Source organism: Leptodactylus fuscus, chromosome 3, assembly GCF_031893055.1.
Source record: "Leptodactylus fuscus isolate aLepFus1 chromosome 3, aLepFus1.hap2, whole genome shotgun sequence".
Classification (NCBI taxonomy): domain Eukaryota; kingdom Metazoa; phylum Chordata; class Amphibia; order Anura; family Leptodactylidae; genus Leptodactylus; species Leptodactylus fuscus.
Window position 1 is genome coordinate 229,507,261 of NC_134267.1, and position 18,607 is coordinate 229,525,867.

The 18,607-nt window shown below is 44.0% G+C and overlaps 1 protein-coding gene across 1 annotated transcript in view; it reads right to left on the reverse strand.

Moving 5' to 3' along the window:
- The window catches only part of LOC142198593 (uncharacterized), a 138,948-nt gene that overhangs the window by 30,226 nt on the left and 90,115 nt on the right, over positions 1-18,607 (reverse strand). The window lies entirely within an intron of this gene.

Below are 18,607 nucleotides of genomic sequence, written 5' to 3' on the forward strand. Positions count from 1 at the left end.
GTCTCTCCTGTGTGGTGTAGTATATAGAGGACCTGTCCTCTCCTGTGTGGTGTAGTATATAGAGGATCTGTCCTCTCTCCTGTGTGGTGTAGTATATAGAGGACCTGTCCTCTCTCCTGTGTGTTGTAGTATATAGAGGATCTGTCCTCTCTCCTATGTGGTGTAGTTTATGGAGGATCTGTCCTGTGTGGTGTAGTATATAGATGACCTGTCCTGTGTGTTGTAGTATATAGAGGATCTCTCCTGTGTGGTGTAGTATATAGAGGATCTGTCCTGTGTGGTGTAGTATATAGAGGACCTGTCCTGTGTGGTGTAGTATATAGAGGACTTGTCCTCGCTGCTGTGTGGTGTAGTATATAGAGGACCTGTCCTCTCTCCTGTGTGGTGTAGTATATAGAGGACCTGTCCTGTGTGGTGTAGTATATAGAGGATCTCTCCTGTGTGGTGTAGTATATAGAGGATCTGTCCTGTGTGGTGTAGTATATAGAGGACCTGTCCTGTGTGGTGTAGTATATAGAGGACTTGTCCTCTCTGCTGTGTGGTGTAGTATATAGAGGACCTGTCCTCCCTCCTGTGTGGTGTAGTATATAGAGGATCTGTCCTCTCTCCTGTGTGGTGTAGTATATAGAGGACCTGTCCTCTCCTGTGTGGTGTAGTATATAGAGGATCGCTCCTGTGTGGTGTAGTATATAGAGGACCTGTCCTCTCTCCTGTGTGGTGTAGTATATAGAGGACCTGTCCTCTCTCCTGTGTGGTGCAGTATATAGAGGACCTGTCCTCTCTCCTGTGTGGTGTAGTATATAGAGGATCTGTCCTGTGTGGTGTAGTATATAGAGGACCTGTCCTGTGTGGTGTAGTATATAGAGGACCTGTCCTGTGTGGTGTAGTATATAGAGGATCTGTCCTCTCTCCTGTGTGGTGTAGTATATAGAGGACCTGTCCTCTCTCCTGTGTGGTGTAGTATATAGAGGACCTGTCCTGTGTGGTGTAGTATATAGAGGACCTGTCCTCTCTCCTGTGTGGTGTAGTATATAGAGGACCTGTCCTCTCTCCTGTGTGGTGTAGTATATAGAGGATCTGTTCTGTGTGGTGTAGTATATATAGGACCTGTCCTCTCTTCTGTGTGGTGTAGTATATAGAGGATCTGTCCGATCTCCTGTGTGGTGTAGTATATAGAGGATCTGTCCTCTCTCCTGTGTGGTGTAGTATATAGAGGATCTGTCCTCTCTCCTGTATGGTGTAGTATATAGAGGATCTGTCCTCTCTCCTGTGTGGTGTAGTATATAGAGGATCTGCCCTCTCTCCTGTGTGGTGTAGTATATAGAGAATCTGTCCTCCCTCCTGTGTGGTGTAGTATATAGAGGATCTGTCCTCTCTCCTGTGTGGTGTAGTATATAGAGGATCTGTCCTCTCTCCTGTGTGATGTAGTATATAGAGGACCTGTCCTGTGTGGTGTAGTATATAGAGGATCTGCCCTCTCTCCTGTGTGGTGTAGTATATAGAGGATCTGTCCTCTCTCCTGTGTGGTGTAGTATATAGAAGATCTGTCCTCTCTCCTGTGTGGTGTAGTATATAGAGGACCTGTCCTGTGTGGTGTAGTATATAGAGGATCTGTCCTGTGTGGTGTAGTATATAGAGGATCTCTCCTGTGTGGTGTAGTATATAGAGGACCTGTCCTCTCTCCTGTGTGGTGTAGTATATAGAGGACCTGTCCTGTGTGGTGTAGTATATAGAGGATCTGTCCTCTCTCCTGTGTGGTGTAGTATATAGAGGATCTGTCCTCTCTCCTGTGTGGTGTAGTATATAGAGGATCTGTCCTCTCTCCTGTGTGGTGTAGTATATAGAGGATCTGTCCTCTCTCCTGTGTGGTGTAGTATATAGAGGATCTGTCCTCTCTCCGGTGTGGTGTAGTATATAGAGGACCTGTCCTCTCCTGTGTGGTGTAGTATACAGAGGATCTGTCCTCTCTCCTGTGTGGTGTAGTATATAGAGGACCTGTCCTCTCTCCTGTGTGGTGTAGTATATAGAGGATCTGTCCTCTCTCCTGTGTGGTGTAGTATATAGAGGATCTGTCCTCTCTCCTGTGTGGTGTAGTATATGGAGGATCTTTCCTCTCTCCTGTGTGGTGTAGTATATAGAGGACCTGTCCTGTGTGGTGTAGTATATAGAGGATCTCTCTTGTGTGGTGTAGTATATAGAGGATCTGTCCTGTGTGGTGTAGTATATAGAGGACCTGTCCTCTCCTGTGTGGTGTAGTATATAGAATATCTGTCCTCTCTCCTGTGTGGTGTAGTATATAGAGGACCTGTCCTCTCTCCTGTGTGGTGTAGTATATAGAGGAACTGTCCTCTCTCCTGTGTGGTGTAGTATATAGAGGATCTGTCCTGTGTGGTGTAGTATATAGAGGATCTGTCCTCTCTCCTGTGTGGTGTAGTATATAGAGGATCTGTCCTCTCTGCTGTGTGGTGTAGTATATAGAGGATCTGTCCTCTCTCCTGTGTGGTGTAGTATATAGAGGATCTGTCCTCTCTCCTGTGTGGTGTAGTATATAGAGGATCTGTCCTCTCTCCGGTGTGGTGTAGTATATAGAGGACCTGTCCTCTCCTGTGTGGTGTAGTATACAGAGGATCTGTCCTCTCTCCTGTGTGGTGTAGTATATAGAGGACCTGTCCTCTCTCCTGTGTGGTGTAGTATATAGAGGATCTGTCCTCTCTCCTGTGTGGTGTAGTATATAGAGGATCTGTCCTCTCTCCTGTGTGGTGTAGTATATGGAGGATCTTTCCTCTCTCCTGTGTGGTGTAGTATATAGAGGACCTGTCCTGTGTGGTGTAGTATATAGAGGATCTCTCTTGTGTGGTGTAGTATATAGAGGATCTGTCCTGTGTGGTGTAGTATATAGAGGACCTGTCCTCTCCTGTGTGGTGTAGTATATAGAATATCTGTCCTCTCTCCTGTGTGGTGTAGTATATAGAGGACCTGTCCTCTCTCCTGTGTGGTGTAGTATATAGAGGAACTGTCCTCTCTCCTGTGTGGTGTAGTATATAGAGGATCTGTCCTGTGTGGTGTAGTATATAGAGGATCTGTCCTCTCTCCTGTGTGGTGTAGTATATAGAGGATCTGTCCTCTCTCCTGTGTGGTGTAGTATATAGAGGATCTCTCCTGTGTGGTGTAGTATATAGAGGATCTGTCCTCTCTCCTGTGTGGTGTAGTATATAGAAGATCTGTCCTCTCTCCTGTGTGGTGTAGTATATAGAAGATCTGTCCTCTCTCCTGTGTGGTGTAGTATATAGAGGACCTGTCCTCTCTCCTGTGTGGTGTAGTATATAAAGGATCTGTCCTCTCTCCTGTGTAGTGTATAGAGGATCTGTCCTCTCTTCTGTGTAGTGTATAGAGGATCTGTCCTCTCTCCTGTGTGGTGTAGTATATAGAGGACCTGTCCTCTCCTGTGTGGTGTAGTATATAGAGGATCTGTCCTCTCTCCTGTGTGGTGTAGTATATAGAGGATCTGTCCTGTGTGGTGTAGTATATAGAGGATCTGTCCTGTGTGGTGTAGTATATAGAGGATCTGTCCTCTCTCCTGTGTGGTGTAGTATATAGAGGATCTGTCCTCTCTCCTGTGTGGTGTAGTATATAGAGGATCTGTCCTGTGTGGTGTAGTATATACAGGATCTGTCCTCTCTCCTGTGTGGTGTAGTATATAGAGGATCTGTCCTGTGTGGTGTAGTATATACAGGATCTGTCCTCTCTCCTGTGTGGTGTAGTATATATAGGATCTGTCCTCTCTCCTGTGTGGTGTAGTATATAGAGGATCTGTCCTGTGTGGTGTAGTATATAGAGGACCTGTCCTCTCTCCTGTGTGGTGTAGTATATAGAGGACCTGTCCTCTCTCCTGTGCGGTGTAGTATATAGAGGACCTGTCCTCTCTCCTGTGTGGTGTAGTATATAGAGGACCTGTCCTCTCTCCTGTGTGGTGTAGTATATAGAGGACCTGTCCTCTCTCCTGTGCGGTGTAGTATATAGAGGACCTGTCCTCTCTCCTGTGTGGTGTAGTATATAGAGGACCTGTCCTCTCTCCTGTGTGGTGTAGTCATGATAGTCAGGTGTCCATCAGGAGATTATAAGGGAAATTTTTAATGTATATTTTTAAGAAGTCTATGCTGCTGTAATTTGCACCAAATCTATCAAATATCTTCATGAAAAAATTGGTGCATATTCTGTCTTGAGATGATACTCTACTTTCTATTCCGCCCCCTGCTGGAGTGAGAATTACAGCAACTTTTGTATCTTGTTGCATTCAGTCTAGATCAGCTCGATAGCAGACTCACTTTACCTCCCACGTGTCAATAGTGGACTGATCAAATGTAGTAAAGTTTTTGCACAAATAAGCCCCAAAACACGCAAAACCATAAAGACATGTGTGACTTTTTGACATCAGAATCCTGTAGCAGACGTCTTGACAAACTCACCCCACAATGTATGTATCTAGAGTGTGAGAAATAATTCCCAAATGACTTACGCTGGGCAATACTGGCAATACATATGGTATGGAAATGCAGTATTGTCACATTTTGCAAGTGCACATCCAACCATGTCTGTTTCTCCCCAAACGATCTAAAGAAAAAGAAATGGAACAACTAAATACACACATAAGTATATACTGACTTGCATCAAAAATCACATGCCCAGTTCTGGATTCCTACAGCAAACAGACACACTTTCAAGGTGATTTATAGCTGTGTGTATATACACGGGCAAATGTATGCCCCTCCTTGATCTATGTTTGTAAGTGTAAGGGTAAGTTCACACGGGGTTTTATCGACTGGAACCTGAGGCGTACCCCCCCCCCCCTCCCCGAACGGAATACCGAACACATTGGCATGTTCCGTGTAAAGTACTTCATGATCTACTTTCCTGTCTGCATGACTCGTGCGGAGACTGTGTGGAAAGCACACGGACCCCATTATAGTCTATGGGGTCCATGTGCTTTCACTGGTCACTGCTTGCCAATGCGTTCAGAAGTCCCTATGCGGACTCCCTGAACGGATTACCAAATGCGGATGTGAACCCATGGCAAGAGTATTTGGTGGGCAAACTCCAACAAATACTGCTATTATTGTACTCCGTAAATTTAGTGTGTGTGTATAGTTTGGTCCGAAGTGAAACTAGAAGGTAAACTTCACAAATATTCACAAATTAAAACTTGTGAATAGAGTTGGGTAAATAGACTTGTACCGAGCCATGTTCGACCCATTTATTAAAAACTGAACAATTTGGAATTCATTATACTCTGGAGTCTCAGTATAATAGCTGGAGGCCCACGGGCGACGAAAATAAAAAAAAACACTTATACTCACCTTCTACTACCTGTTCTGGACCTCCTTGTGGAGTCCAACCACCGGGATCTTCCTCCTCTGAGCGGATGACATCACAGAAGCGCGCCGGAGCCGAAGTCTGGTGCTCTTCTGTGACATCACATTCCTTAAGTCAGTGATGGCGAACCTATGGCACGTGTGCCAGAGAGGGCACACAGAGCCCCCTCTGCCGGCACGCGTGCGGTCGCCCCGATCGCTCACTAACGGGGAATCCAGTACAGGATTCCCCATTAGTGAGCGATCGCTACTTTCAGCTGTTTGTGCAAATGAAAACGCACGGCCAACACTGACTGCAGAGTGTGACCTCTGCACCGGTATGGGCATAATGACTTAAGTTATCAGCGCCCGTAGTGGAATAGGAGAGAGGACGCCCGGGGACTCTTCAGGTAAGTATATTTGTGTGTGTACTGTCTGGGGAGGGGGGCTACTGCGGAGCATTTAATACTATGTGAGGAGGGGGGCTACTGTGGAGTATACAGGTATAATCCTTTGTGGGGGCTATTGCGGGGCAGATTGTACTGTGTCGGGGCCACTGTGGTGCAGATTGTACTGTGTGGGGGCTACTGTGGAGCAAATTGTACTTTGTGGGGGCCATTGTGAGGCAGATTGTACTGTGTGGGGGTCACCGTGGAGCAGATTGTACTGTGTATGAGGACCACTGCAGGGCAGATTGTGCTGTGTGGCGTCCCTTCACTATTTTTATCACACAGTATCTGTTATATAGCAGACATGATATTAGTACAGGCTGTAATAACATTGCACGGTCACTATAAAACAGATCTGATGCGATGTAAGTAGTGAACATTAATTGTCCAAAAGTAACAAATGCAGAGACCTTTACCTTTCAGTACAAGCTCTGTAAAGCCCCATTCACACGACTGTAATTTGTGGGTCCCCAATTGTGGATTGACAGAGTTTTAAAGTTAAATTGCCGTGTTGGCACTCCGCGATAATTTATTGAGTTTATTGTTACAGTTTGGGTACTCGGTCTCATAAAGGCTCGCCATCACTGCCTTCGGTCAATGCTGAGGCCTCAGAGTATATAAATTTCCTAATCTTCTAGGGTTCGCCCATCTTGACTTGTAAGTTTGCCCATCTCTAATATTGATGTGAGGAAAGGGTCTGCTCACTTTGCAGCTAACGCACCCTCCTTTGCATGGTCTTCCCCCACTCATACCAGACACAGAACGTTAGTGGTGATGACTTTCTTAAAAGAAACCACTTTTTAACAGAGGAAAACAAGAAAAAACCCAGAAGTTGATAATGTTTTCTTACCTGGGTATAATGACCAGTAGGTTTACCGTTCTTCGATCCTTCACCATAATTAAAGTGCTCGACTTCTGAGGCCCAGTATTCAATAACTTCCGACCAAGTAGGCATTGCAGATGACATGAACATATTTTCTCCACAAGAACAAAGATCTGGGTCTACAAAAAAAAAAGAGTTTTATCTGCTTTTTAGAAACATCTGATTATTTCGACATTTCGACAAATAAGTGTAGGGTTCGGCCCTCCAGATCATTTTGGCTTGAACTGGTTTGGTGTGAAGTGCTCCTCAAACTCCAGAGTATAATATGTAGTGGCCCAGAGTAAAAGTAAAATAGTTATACTCTCCTATACTAGCCTCCCCTGGGCCTCTGAGCAGCGTCCAGTGGTACCCCAGTGTCCCCTTCAGGCCTCTTCCAGCCTTTGGCTGATGTCACACGTCCTGAGATCACTGCTGAAGTCTGTGATTGGGCCTCAGTGGTGATGTCAGCCAGAGGCTGGAAGAAGCCAGAATAGGACAACCGGGACCGCTGGATACTCAGGAGAGGTGAACCAAGGTGACAGTTTTTTTTTATTTTTACTGGCCTCCACTGTAACGAGACCTCAGGGTATAATAATATTTCATGAATGGCAAACCCTAGAGGTTTAAGTTCTGGTTCTAAACCGAAACTTCTGGAGAACAAGTTGAAATTAGTTGTGACCACATTGTTTTAGTCATCCCTATTAACAAACCCCAAATGTTTTAGGTTTGAGTATAGCCTGAAACTTATTGAAAATTTGGGTCAAACCTTGTTTGATCTGAATTGGTTCACTCATTTATGGTATTGACTTCTGACTAGCTGCTTGTGTTATTGGTGATGTGATGTTAGTCATATACAGCTCCGACTATCTTTTTGTGTGTCAGGGATCTTTTTCATAACCTGGGTTTGGAGTCCATTGTCTCTGGATCTCCTATATTATGTTTTCACTCTTTTTTTTAATTTTTTTTATATACATTGAGTGCTCCATATAGGGATCACAATGTACATTTTTTTCCCTATCAGTGTGTCTTTGTAGTATGGGATGGAAATCCACGCAAACACGGAGAGAACACACAAACTCTTTGCAGATGTTGTTCCTGTCAGGATTCGAACCCAGGACTCCAGCGCTGCAAGGCTGCAGTGCTAACCACTGAGCCACCATGTTGCCCCCATAGTATGTGCTCTTGGGTGATTCTAAGCTATGTGTTTGCTATTCTTTAGTTAATCGTAGCATGTAACGAAACTAATACTAGTAATAATGGAAGGGGAGGAGGCAGAGAGAAATGTAAAATGTGTTGCGGACATAATGGGGCTATGAGCATCAGACAGGCCTAGGTAAAGTTATTCAGCTCTATGTATGCCCATGGGTCTACAAAGGATTTTCCTAAGGATGGTTTAGCCATTCTCCCCGAAGTTCCCACTGCTGGTGCTGAACCATCACTACATCAATCTCTGCTAATTTTAATAGTGTTCACCAGGAATGGGCAAAACAAAAAATAAGAATGTCAGGGTACCTGATACATTACAATACCTCTTAAAAACTAGGAGTTTTTTCGCCTCTCGGGGTATGATATAAAGAGGGGGTTAATGCCCCTGATTTCTGTGCAGGCTATATGTCAGTCTTATACGATTGTGAACCTGTCAGGGTGATTTGGGGGCACTAAACCATCCACAGGTCCTCATGGATCAGGGTGAAGCGTCCATTCACACGGAGGAAAATGGTGAGGAATTTGGTGTGGAATTTCAACGCTGAAAAAAAGCCTCCCGTTGACTTCAATGGGTTCCTTTTTCTGCTAGCATTGAAGTCAATGGAAGGCTTTTTTTTTTTCAGCGCCTAAATTCCATACCAAATTCCTCACCATTTTCCTCTATGTGAATGGACCCTAAAAGAGGTTTGACACATGACCCCAGGTCACCCTGCAACTCCTTCACTAATGTTAATAGAATTGCATTGCGGCTAAGAGGATGGACATCGTTCCATTTTTTTTCTAAGTTATAGGTTGTGGTTGCGACATACTTGGGGTAAAAAAAATGCGTCTCCATACCTTAACATTAGTGAAAGAACGGCAGTGTGACCCAGCAATCTTTGGGCAAGTGACGGGAGTAGCGGCCAAAGTCGCCAATTTGAACTGGTCTAAAGGTGTTGACTACACTGTGGCACCAAACTTTTGCTTGACTCTTTCAATGGATTTCAATGGACACTTCATTGATATAATATTATCCCATATTGTAGAGGTGTAGTGTTAGGTAGATGTTATTTTCTTTATCAGCCCACTCATTGTTTCAGATAAGATATTATATTAGTAACTACTATCTATTAGTATCTGTTTTTGTATTAAGGATTTATAGCTAAAATTTATGTCTAAAGTCAATAATGGAATAACATTACTAAAATCATATTGTAAAGGAACATCACCTATGGAAAATGTATCATATAACTGGGACTTCCTCTTCAAGAACATTATTGAAGGTCTCTGGTCGCTCAGTCAGTTGTACTTATCATTACTATAGAATAATTGATACTTACTTTTTATATATCTACTGGAAGAAGAGCTATGTCTTCCCTCACACAGTGCTGCATGCTGTGCCGCATTATTCGCAGCTTCCTCATGCCAAACCTTATTAATAACAAAAACATACAAACATAAAAATCATGTATTTTGTCTGTTTGCTACATAAAATAAAGTGAGATTTAAAAAGGACACATCAGCTTGTGTGGTGTAGTATATAGAGGATCTGTCCTCTCTCCTGTGTGGTGTAGTATATAGATAACATCTCCTGTGTGGTGTAGTATATAGAGGATCTGTCCTCCCTCCTGTGTGGTGTAGTATATAGAGGATCTGTCCTCCCTCCTGTGTGGTGTAGTATATAGATGATCTGTCCTCTCTCCTGTGTGGTGTAGTATATAGAGGATCTGTCCTGTGTGGTGTAGTATATAGAGGATCTGTCCTCTCTCCTGTGTGGTGTAGTATATAGAGGATCTGTCCTCCTTCCTGTGTGGTGTAGTATATAGAGGATCTGTCCTCCCTCCTGTGTGCTGTAGTATATAGATGATCTGTCCTCTCTCCTGTGTGGTGTAGTATATAGAGGATCTGTCCTCTCCTGTGTGGTGTAGTATATAGAGGATCTGTCCGCTCTCCTGTGTGGTGTAGTATATAGAGGATCTGTCCTCTCTCCTGTGTGGAGTAGTATATAGAGAACCTCTCATGTGTAGTGTAGTATATAGAGGATCTGTCCTGTGTGGTGTAGTATATAGAGGATCTGTCCTCTCTCCTGTGTGGTGTAGTATATAGAGGATCTGTCCTCTCTTCTGTGTGGTGTAGTATATAGAGGATCTGTCCTGTGTGGTGTAGTATATAGAGGATCTGTCCTCTCTCCTGTGTGGTGTAGTATATAGAGGATCTCTCCTGTGTGGTGTAGTATATAGAGGATCTGTCCTCTCTCCTGTGTGGTGTAGTATATAGAGGACCTGTCCTCTGTCCTGTGTGGTGTAGTATATAGAGGATCTGTCCTGTGTGGTGTAGTATATAGAGGATCTGTAGTCTCTTCTGTGTGGTGTAGTATATAGAGGATCTGTCCTCTCTCCTGTGTGGTGTAGTATATAGAGGACCTGTCAGCTCCCCTGTGTGGTGTAGTATATAGAGGATCTCTCCTGTGTGGTGTAGTATATAGAGGATCTGTCCTCTCTCCTGTGTGGTGTAGTATATAGAAGATCTGTCCTGTGTGGTGTAGTATATAGAGGATCTGTACTCTCTCCTGTGTGGTGTAGTATATAGAGGATCTGTCCGCTCTCCTGTGTGGTGTAGTATATAGAGGATCTGTCCTCTCTCCTGTGTGGTGTAGTATATAGAGGATCTGTCCGCTCTCCTGTGTGGTGTAGTATATAGAGGACCTGTCCTCTCTCCTGTGTGGTGTAGTATATAGAGGATCTGTCCTCTCTCCGGTGTGGTCTAGTATATAGAGGATCTGTCCTCTCTCCTGTGGTGTAGTATATATAGGATCTGTCCTCTCTCCTGTGTGGTGTAGTATATAGAGGACCTGTCCTCTCTCCTGTGTGGTGTAGTATATAGAGGATCTGTCCTCTCTCCTGTGTGCTGTAGTATATAGAGGACCTGTCCTCTCTCCTGTGTGGTGTAGTATATAGAGGACCTGTCCTCTCTCCTGTGTGGTGTAGTATATAGAGGATCTGTCCTCTCTCCTGTGTGGTGTAGTATATAGAGGATCTGTCCTCCTTCCTGTGTGGTGTAGTATATAGAGGATCTGTCCTCCCTCCTGTGTGCTGTAGTATATAGATGATCTGTCCTCTCTCCTGTGTGGTGTAGTATATAGAGGATCTGTCCTCTCCTGTGTGGTGTAGTATATAGAGGATCTGTCCTCTCTCCTGTGTGGTGTAGTATATAGAGAACCTCTCATGTGTAGTGTAGTATATAGAGGATCTGTCCTGTGTGGTGTAGTATATAGAGGATCTGTCCTCTCTCCTGTGTGGTGTAGTATATAGAGAACCTCTCATGTGTAGTGTAGTATATAGAGGATCTCTCCTGTGTGGTGTAGTATATAGAGGATCTGTCCTCTCTCCTGTGTGGTGTAGTATATAGAGGATCTGTCCTCTCTCCTGTGTGGTGTAGTATATAGAGGATCTGTCCTGTGTGGTGTAGTATATAGAGGATCTGTCCTCTCTCCTGTGTGGTGTAGTATATAGAGGATCTGTCCTCTCCTGTGTGGTGTAGTATATAGAGGATCTGTCCTCTCTCCTGTGTGGTGTAGTATATAGAGGACCTGTCCTCTCTCCTGTGTGGTGTAGTATATAGAGGATCTGTCAGCTCTCCAGTGTGGTGTAGTATATAGAGGATCTGTCCTCTCTCCTGTGTGGTGTAGTATATAGAGGACCTGTCCTCTCTCCTGTGTGGTGTAGTATATAGAGGATCTCTCCTGTGTGGTGTAGTATATAGAGGATCTGTCCTCTCTCCTGTGTGGTGTAGTATATAGAGGACCTGTCCTCTGTCCTGTGTGGTGTAGTATATAGAGGACCTGTCAGCTCCCCTGTGTGGTGTAGTATATAGAGGATCTCTCCTGTGTGGTGTAGTATATAGAGGATCTGTCCTCTCTCCTGTGTGGTGTAGTATATAGAAGATCTGTCCTGTGTGGTGTAGTATATAGAGGATCTGTCCGCTCTCCTGTGTGGTGTAGTATATAGAGGATCTGTCCTGTGTGGTGTAGTATATAGAGGATCTGTCCTCTCTCCTGTGTGGTGTAGTATATAGAGGATCTGTCCTGTGTGGTGTAGTATATAGAGGATCTGTCCGCTCTCCTGTGTGGTGTAGTATATATAGGATCTGTCCTCTCTCCTGTGTGGTGTAGTATATAGAGGACCTGTCCTCTCTCCTGTGTGGTGTAGTATATAGAGGATCTGTCCTCTCTCCGGTGTGGTCTAGTATATAGAGGATCTGTCCTCTCTCCTGTGGTGTAGTATATATAGGATCTGTCCTCTCTCCTGTGTGGTGTAGTATATAGAGGACCTGTCCTCTCTCCTGTGTGGTGTAGTATATAGAGGATCTGTCCTCTCTCCTGTGTGGTGTAGTATATAGAGGATCTGTCCTCTCTCCTGTGTGGTGTAGTATATAGAGGATCTGTCCTGTGTGGTGTAGTATATAGAGGATCTGTCCTCTCTCCTGTGTGGTGTAGTATATAGAGGATCTGTCCTCTCCTGTGTGGTGTAGTATATAGAGGATCTGTCCTCTCTCCTGTGTGGTGTAGTATATAGAGGACCTGTCCTCTCTCCTGTGTGGTGTAGTATATAGAGGATCTGTCAGCTCTCCAGTGTGGTGTAGTATATAGAGGATCTGTCCTCTCTCCTGTGTGGTGTAGTATATAGAGGACCTGTCCTCTCTCCTGTGTGGTGTAGTATATAGAGGACCTGTCCTCTGTCCTGTGTGGTGTAGTATATAGAGGATCTGTAGTCTCTTCTGTGTGGTGTAGTATATAGAGGATCTGTCCTCTCTCCTGTGTGGTGTAGTATATAGAGGACCTGTCAGCTCCCCTGTGTGGTGTAGTATATAGAGGATCTCTCCTGTGTGGTGTAGTATATAGAGGATCTGTCCTCTCTCCTGTGTGGTGTAGTATATAGAAGATCTGTCCTGTGTGGTGTAGTATATAGAGGATCTGTACTCTCTCCTGTGTGGTGTAGTATATAGAGGATCTGTCCGCTCTCCTGTGTGGTGTAGTATATAGAGGATCTGTCCTCTCTCCTGTGTGGTGTAGTATATAGAGGATCTGTCCGCTCTCCTGTGTGGTGTAGTATATAGAGGACCTGTCCTCTCTCCTGTGTGGTGTAGTATATAGAGGATCTGTCCTCTCTCCGGTGTGGTCTAGTATATAGAGGATCTGTCCTCTCTCCTGTGGTGTAGTATATATAGGATCTGTCCTCTCTCCTGTGTGGTGTAGTATATAGAGGACCTGTCCTCTCTCCTGTGTGGTGTAGTATATAGAGGATCTGTCCTCTCTCCTGTGTGCTGTAGTATATAGAGGACCTGTCCTCTCTCCTGTGTGGTGTAGTATATAGAGGACCTGTCCTCTCTCCTGTGTGGTGTAGTATATAGAGGATCTGTCCTCTCTCCTGTGTGGTGTAGTATATAGAGGATCTGTCCTCCTTCCTGTGTGGTGTAGTATATAGAGGATCTGTCCTCCCTCCTGTGTGCTGTAGTATATAGATGATCTGTCCTCTCTCCTGTGTGGTGTAGTATATAGAGGATCTGTCCTCTCCTGTGTGGTGTAGTATATAGAGGATCTGTCCTCTCTCCTGTGTGGTGTAGTATATAGAGAACCTCTCATGTGTAGTGTAGTATATAGAGGATCTGTCCTGTGTGGTGTAGTATATAGAGGATCTGTCCTCTCTCCTGTGTGGTGTAGTATATAGAGAACCTCTCATGTGTAGTGTAGTATATAGAGGATCTCTCCTGTGTGGTGTAGTATATAGAGGATCTGTCCTCTCTCCTGTGTGGTGTAGTATATAGAGGATCTGTCCTCTCTCCTGTGTGGTGTAGTATATAGAGGATCTGTCCTGTGTGGTGTAGTATATAGAGGATCTGTCCTCTCTCCTGTGTGGTGTAGTATATAGAGGATCTGTCCTCTCCTGTGTGGTGTAGTATATAGAGGATCTGTCCTCTCTCCTGTGTGGTGTAGTATATAGAGGACCTGTCCTCTCTCCTGTGTGGTGTAGTATATAGAGGATCTGTCAGCTCTCCAGTGTGGTGTAGTATATAGAGGATCTGTCCTCTCTCCTGTGTGGTGTAGTATATAGAGGACCTGTCCTCTCTCCTGTGTGGTGTAGTATATAGAGGATCTCTCCTGTGTGGTGTAGTATATAGAGGATCTGTCCTCTCTCCTGTGTGGTGTAGTATATAGAGGACCTGTCCTCTGTCCTGTGTGGTGTAGTATATAGAGGACCTGTCAGCTCCCCTGTGTGGTGTAGTATATAGAGGATCTCTCCTGTGTGGTGTAGTATATAGAGGATCTGTCCTCTCTCCTGTGTGGTGTAGTATATAGAAGATCTGTCCTGTGTGGTGTAGTATATAGAGGATCTGTCCGCTCTCCTGTGTGGTGTAGTATATAGAGGATCTGTCCTGTGTGGTGTAGTATATAGAGGATCTGTCCTCTCTCCTGTGTGGTGTAGTATATAGAGGATCTGTCCTGTGTGGTGTAGTATATAGAGGATCTGTCCGCTCTCCTGTGTGGTGTAGTATATATAGGATCTGTCCTCTCTCCTGTGTGGTGTAGTATATAGAGGACCTGTCCTCTCTCCTGTGTGGTGTAGTATATAGAGGATCTGTCCTCTCTCCGGTGTGGTCTAGTATATAGAGGATCTGTCCTCTCTCCTGTGGTGTAGTATATATAGGATCTGTCCTCTCTCCTGTGTGGTGTAGTATATAGAGGACCTGTCCTCTCTCCTGTGTGGTGTAGTATATAGAGGATCTGTCCTCTCTCCTGTGTGCTGTAGTATATAGAGGACCTGTCCTCTCTCCTGTGTGGTGTAGTATATAGAGGACCTGTCCTCTCTCCTGTGTGGTGTAGTATATAGAGGATCTGTCCTCTCTCCTGTGTGGTGTAGTATATAGAGGATCTCTCCTGTGTGGTGTAGTATATAGAGGACCTGTCCTGTGTGGTGTAGTGTATAGAGGACCTGTCCTCTCTCCTATGTGGTGTAGTATATAGAGGACCTGTCAGCTCCCCTGTGTGGTGTAGTATAATATACTGTACATAATATAATATACATAATTTTCCTGCAGTTAGATTATTGGATACTGTAGTCATACTCTGTATAATAACTTACCATTTTCTTCATCATTGCGGCTTCTGGACTCACTCTGGATCTTACATTATTGTGACATTCAATAATTTTATTTTTATCTTCGTTTGTGAAGGGAATGATGACTGTTTTTGGCTTCACATGGTGATACTGAGGGCGATGTGGACGGTGATGGTAATGGTGATGGAACTGTAAATATAAAGAATATTCACTATTTTCTTCTTATAAATGTTCTCATACTTTCTAGTAGCTCAAGTGTCATAACCACATTAATCTACAGCAGTTCAGTAAGTATCCCTTTTTGTTGGAGGATTCCCCCAGAAATGAAATGATCATAAAATGTCCCCAAAAAAACAAATATTGGAAATCAGCACGAAGACCTGAAATCAAGTGCTCTACTCACCTGCAGCACCCCCACAGGAGAAATTAGGTATTACACGTTGGCCATTGGAATAAGTTGGTGTTTATAGAAGTATGAGTCCTCCATTGAAAACCAAATCAAAACATTTCTACATTTTTTTGTTTTTCTGTGAGATTTCTGCTATGTACATCCTCCTATAAACTTGTAGCATGTGGTCACAGTCTAAGGCTGCATTCACACGGAGTAAACGCTGGCGTTTTTTGTGTGTTTTTTGCACATAGCGCCGCGTTTACGCCGCGTAGCGTCACGTTAACGCCGCGCTATTTAGCGGTGGCGTTGCCCGGCGTTAACGCGGCGTATACGCGGTGTTAACGCGACGCTACGCGGCGTAAACGCAGCGCTATGTGCAAAAAACACACAAAAAACGCCAGCGTTTACTCCGTGTGAATGCAGCCTAAGATCACAAAAAGGCCCCCAAGTGCATATAGAGTATAGGAATAGATCCCTACTAGTGTGGAACGAGTAGTATTCCATCGAATACTTCGCTCCTATAGCAATGCGTGTAAGCGGCCGAACACCAAGGGGTTAAGCACATCAAATATTCAGTGTGCTTAACCCCTTGGTGTTCGACCGCTTACACGCATTCCTATGGGAGCCAAGTATTCGATCGAATACTACTCGCTCATCTCTAATCCTAACCCTCCAAACCTTTGCTGTCCCACTGACTCATTACTACCAGCGTAACATTCATTACTTTTTTATCAGTTTCTCTTACACCAACATATTCTGCAGCGCTTTACAGATATTGTCGGTCTCTGTCCTATATAGGACTCACCATCTACATTCCCTATCAGTATGTCTTTTGGCGTGCGGAAGGAAACCATAGTACCCAAAAGAAGCCTACGCTAACACATCACTGATGTCCATACTCTTTACACTTGAGTTGGCCAAGTGGATGACCAGGTGGCTGACCATCTAATGTGGATGAAATAGACTGTCCCTCGGGCACTGCTAGAACCCATTTACTTATAATGTTGTCCCCTAGCAGTGTCAGAAGGAGAATGTAAATTAAATTTACCATTTCTTTGACAAGAAAATTGTCACTTGGACTTATTTGCTGTGTGGAATGCTAAGAAAAAAACTAGTCTACTTAAAACCAAACTATACTTTCAGATTTTTTTATGATTTTTAAAATAGCCCAAAAATTACCCTTATTTAGGGGGGGTGCATGTCGATGCTTATACGCACAGTGTCATTGGAAGACGTAGTGACAGTTTCCCGTTCTAGACAGTGGAAGAAGGTTTGTTATAAGGAAAATGAAGAAGCAATGGCCTTTACAAAAAATATGAGCAACACAGAACAGGGCCAACAAGGTCAAAGGAGATATCTGGCTGTCTACCTGCAATAGTGGAAGTAATGGAAGGACAGTATGGTGCTAGCCGTGGCAGTGGCGAGGAGGAGTAGGAGCAGTGGCAGGGGGCGGAGGTGGATTAATACCACCTGGTGTCAGAAGACTCCAAACGTGGTCTGCACAAATGTGGAGGTGACACTAATACCTGACCCTGTAATGATGGTGCACGATTGTTGCTTCCTTCCAAAACATTGGCCCAGAGGGCTATGAAAGTCATGTGCTTACCTTGCCCACAATTGCTGCTCCTTATGTTTACAGTGGCATGTACCTTACTGGCATAGACAATTGCATGTTGTGGATTACCATATGAAGTATAAGGCAGGGATATATTTCTTAGAGAAATAATGAGAGCTAGGTATCCTCCATCAAGGCAGAATCCACACCAGCAGTTCTCTAGAGTAAGAGGAATCTACTGACTCGTGCATCACCAAGTGAACCACTAGCCATTTGGCCAGGTACGAGTTGACACGCAGGTGGATGACTGGACACATACTGTTATTTCCTGGCCATGCTAGATGGCTGCCATTCAGCCTGAAACTTTTCAAAAACTCAGATTGAATCTGATTTGATCCAAACTGGTCCACACATCTCTAAGTATCACACAAACCACTGGTGTCTAAGCCTCTCACCTCTGCGAGATCAGTCCTCTCTGCGCCAAGCTGACGAGATGCAAGTACATCGAAACAGCTGTCCTTGGCTGAGAAGACTGTATCTGGTATAATCCCAACATCATTGCAAACAAAGGCCTCTGAGAAGGTCGGCATGATGTTAAAGGGAGCGCCCTCTATGGGTTTGCTTGACTGAGACTCTGTCTTCCTAATTACATCATGGAAGACAGACTTGCACATTCTCAGTCAGCGCCCTCTATTGGTGTGCATACCGGAAGCACTGGCATCCTAATTACATCATGGAAGTCAGATTTGCATATTCTTCCCACAAACCACTAGGTCAGACTGTGCTACAATAGACTGCTGGTTGGTCTAACTGTGTGTTAGACAGGCGTCTCTTACTCAGTGTTCTGTCATCTCAATTAATGAATGAATGAATTAATTAGTTAATTAAATCTAAGTCTTTCTTCTCCAACCCTTTTTAACACAGACACAACACTTTCCCATCAGTCAGACTGTTTGAGACCCTATCTCTCTAATCTCTCCCCACAACATAGACATCCTCTCTATTTGCCTAGATTTTTTATACTGTCTGTCCATCAGTGACCTTAGACCTATAATTCCTAATGTCATGAGGGCTATTTGCAAGACGTTGATCCCCCAAGTCATGTGATCCTTTTCTGGTTTCTCCATCCTTCTCTCTAGTATAATGTTAACTACACATACTCGTACTATTGCAGTAATTGACAGTAGGTTATGGTCTGTTCCCACTTACCAACAATAGTTTGGTGCCCTTTAATAACTGTGAGGTCTTTAATATTAATGGTTGTATGAGAGTGATTTCACCAAAACAATTCACAGCGACACCCTCTGCTGAAGCATGAAATTAAACTCTTATTAGCCATTGTTTACTCCAGGTCCTGTATGTCACAGTTACCGGAACGCGACTCAATCGCAAGACTTTAACAATCGCTAATTTCTTCGCATACACAAAGCATCTATTACGTCTTCTCTCATTTCTATGTCGTGATTTGTTTTGATTGCAAGTTACAATATCAATTGGTTCCGGGATGACCATTGTAAGTTAAAGCCATTGTATCTTGAGACCATAACTCTATGGAAAACTTTTCCAACGTACTTAGATTTTCCTTGTACTTTAGATACCAGTTGTACTGGGACCTACAGTATTTGGTTGGGGTGTATTAATATTGCTACAGATATTTGTAGTTATATATATATATATATATATATATATATATATATATATA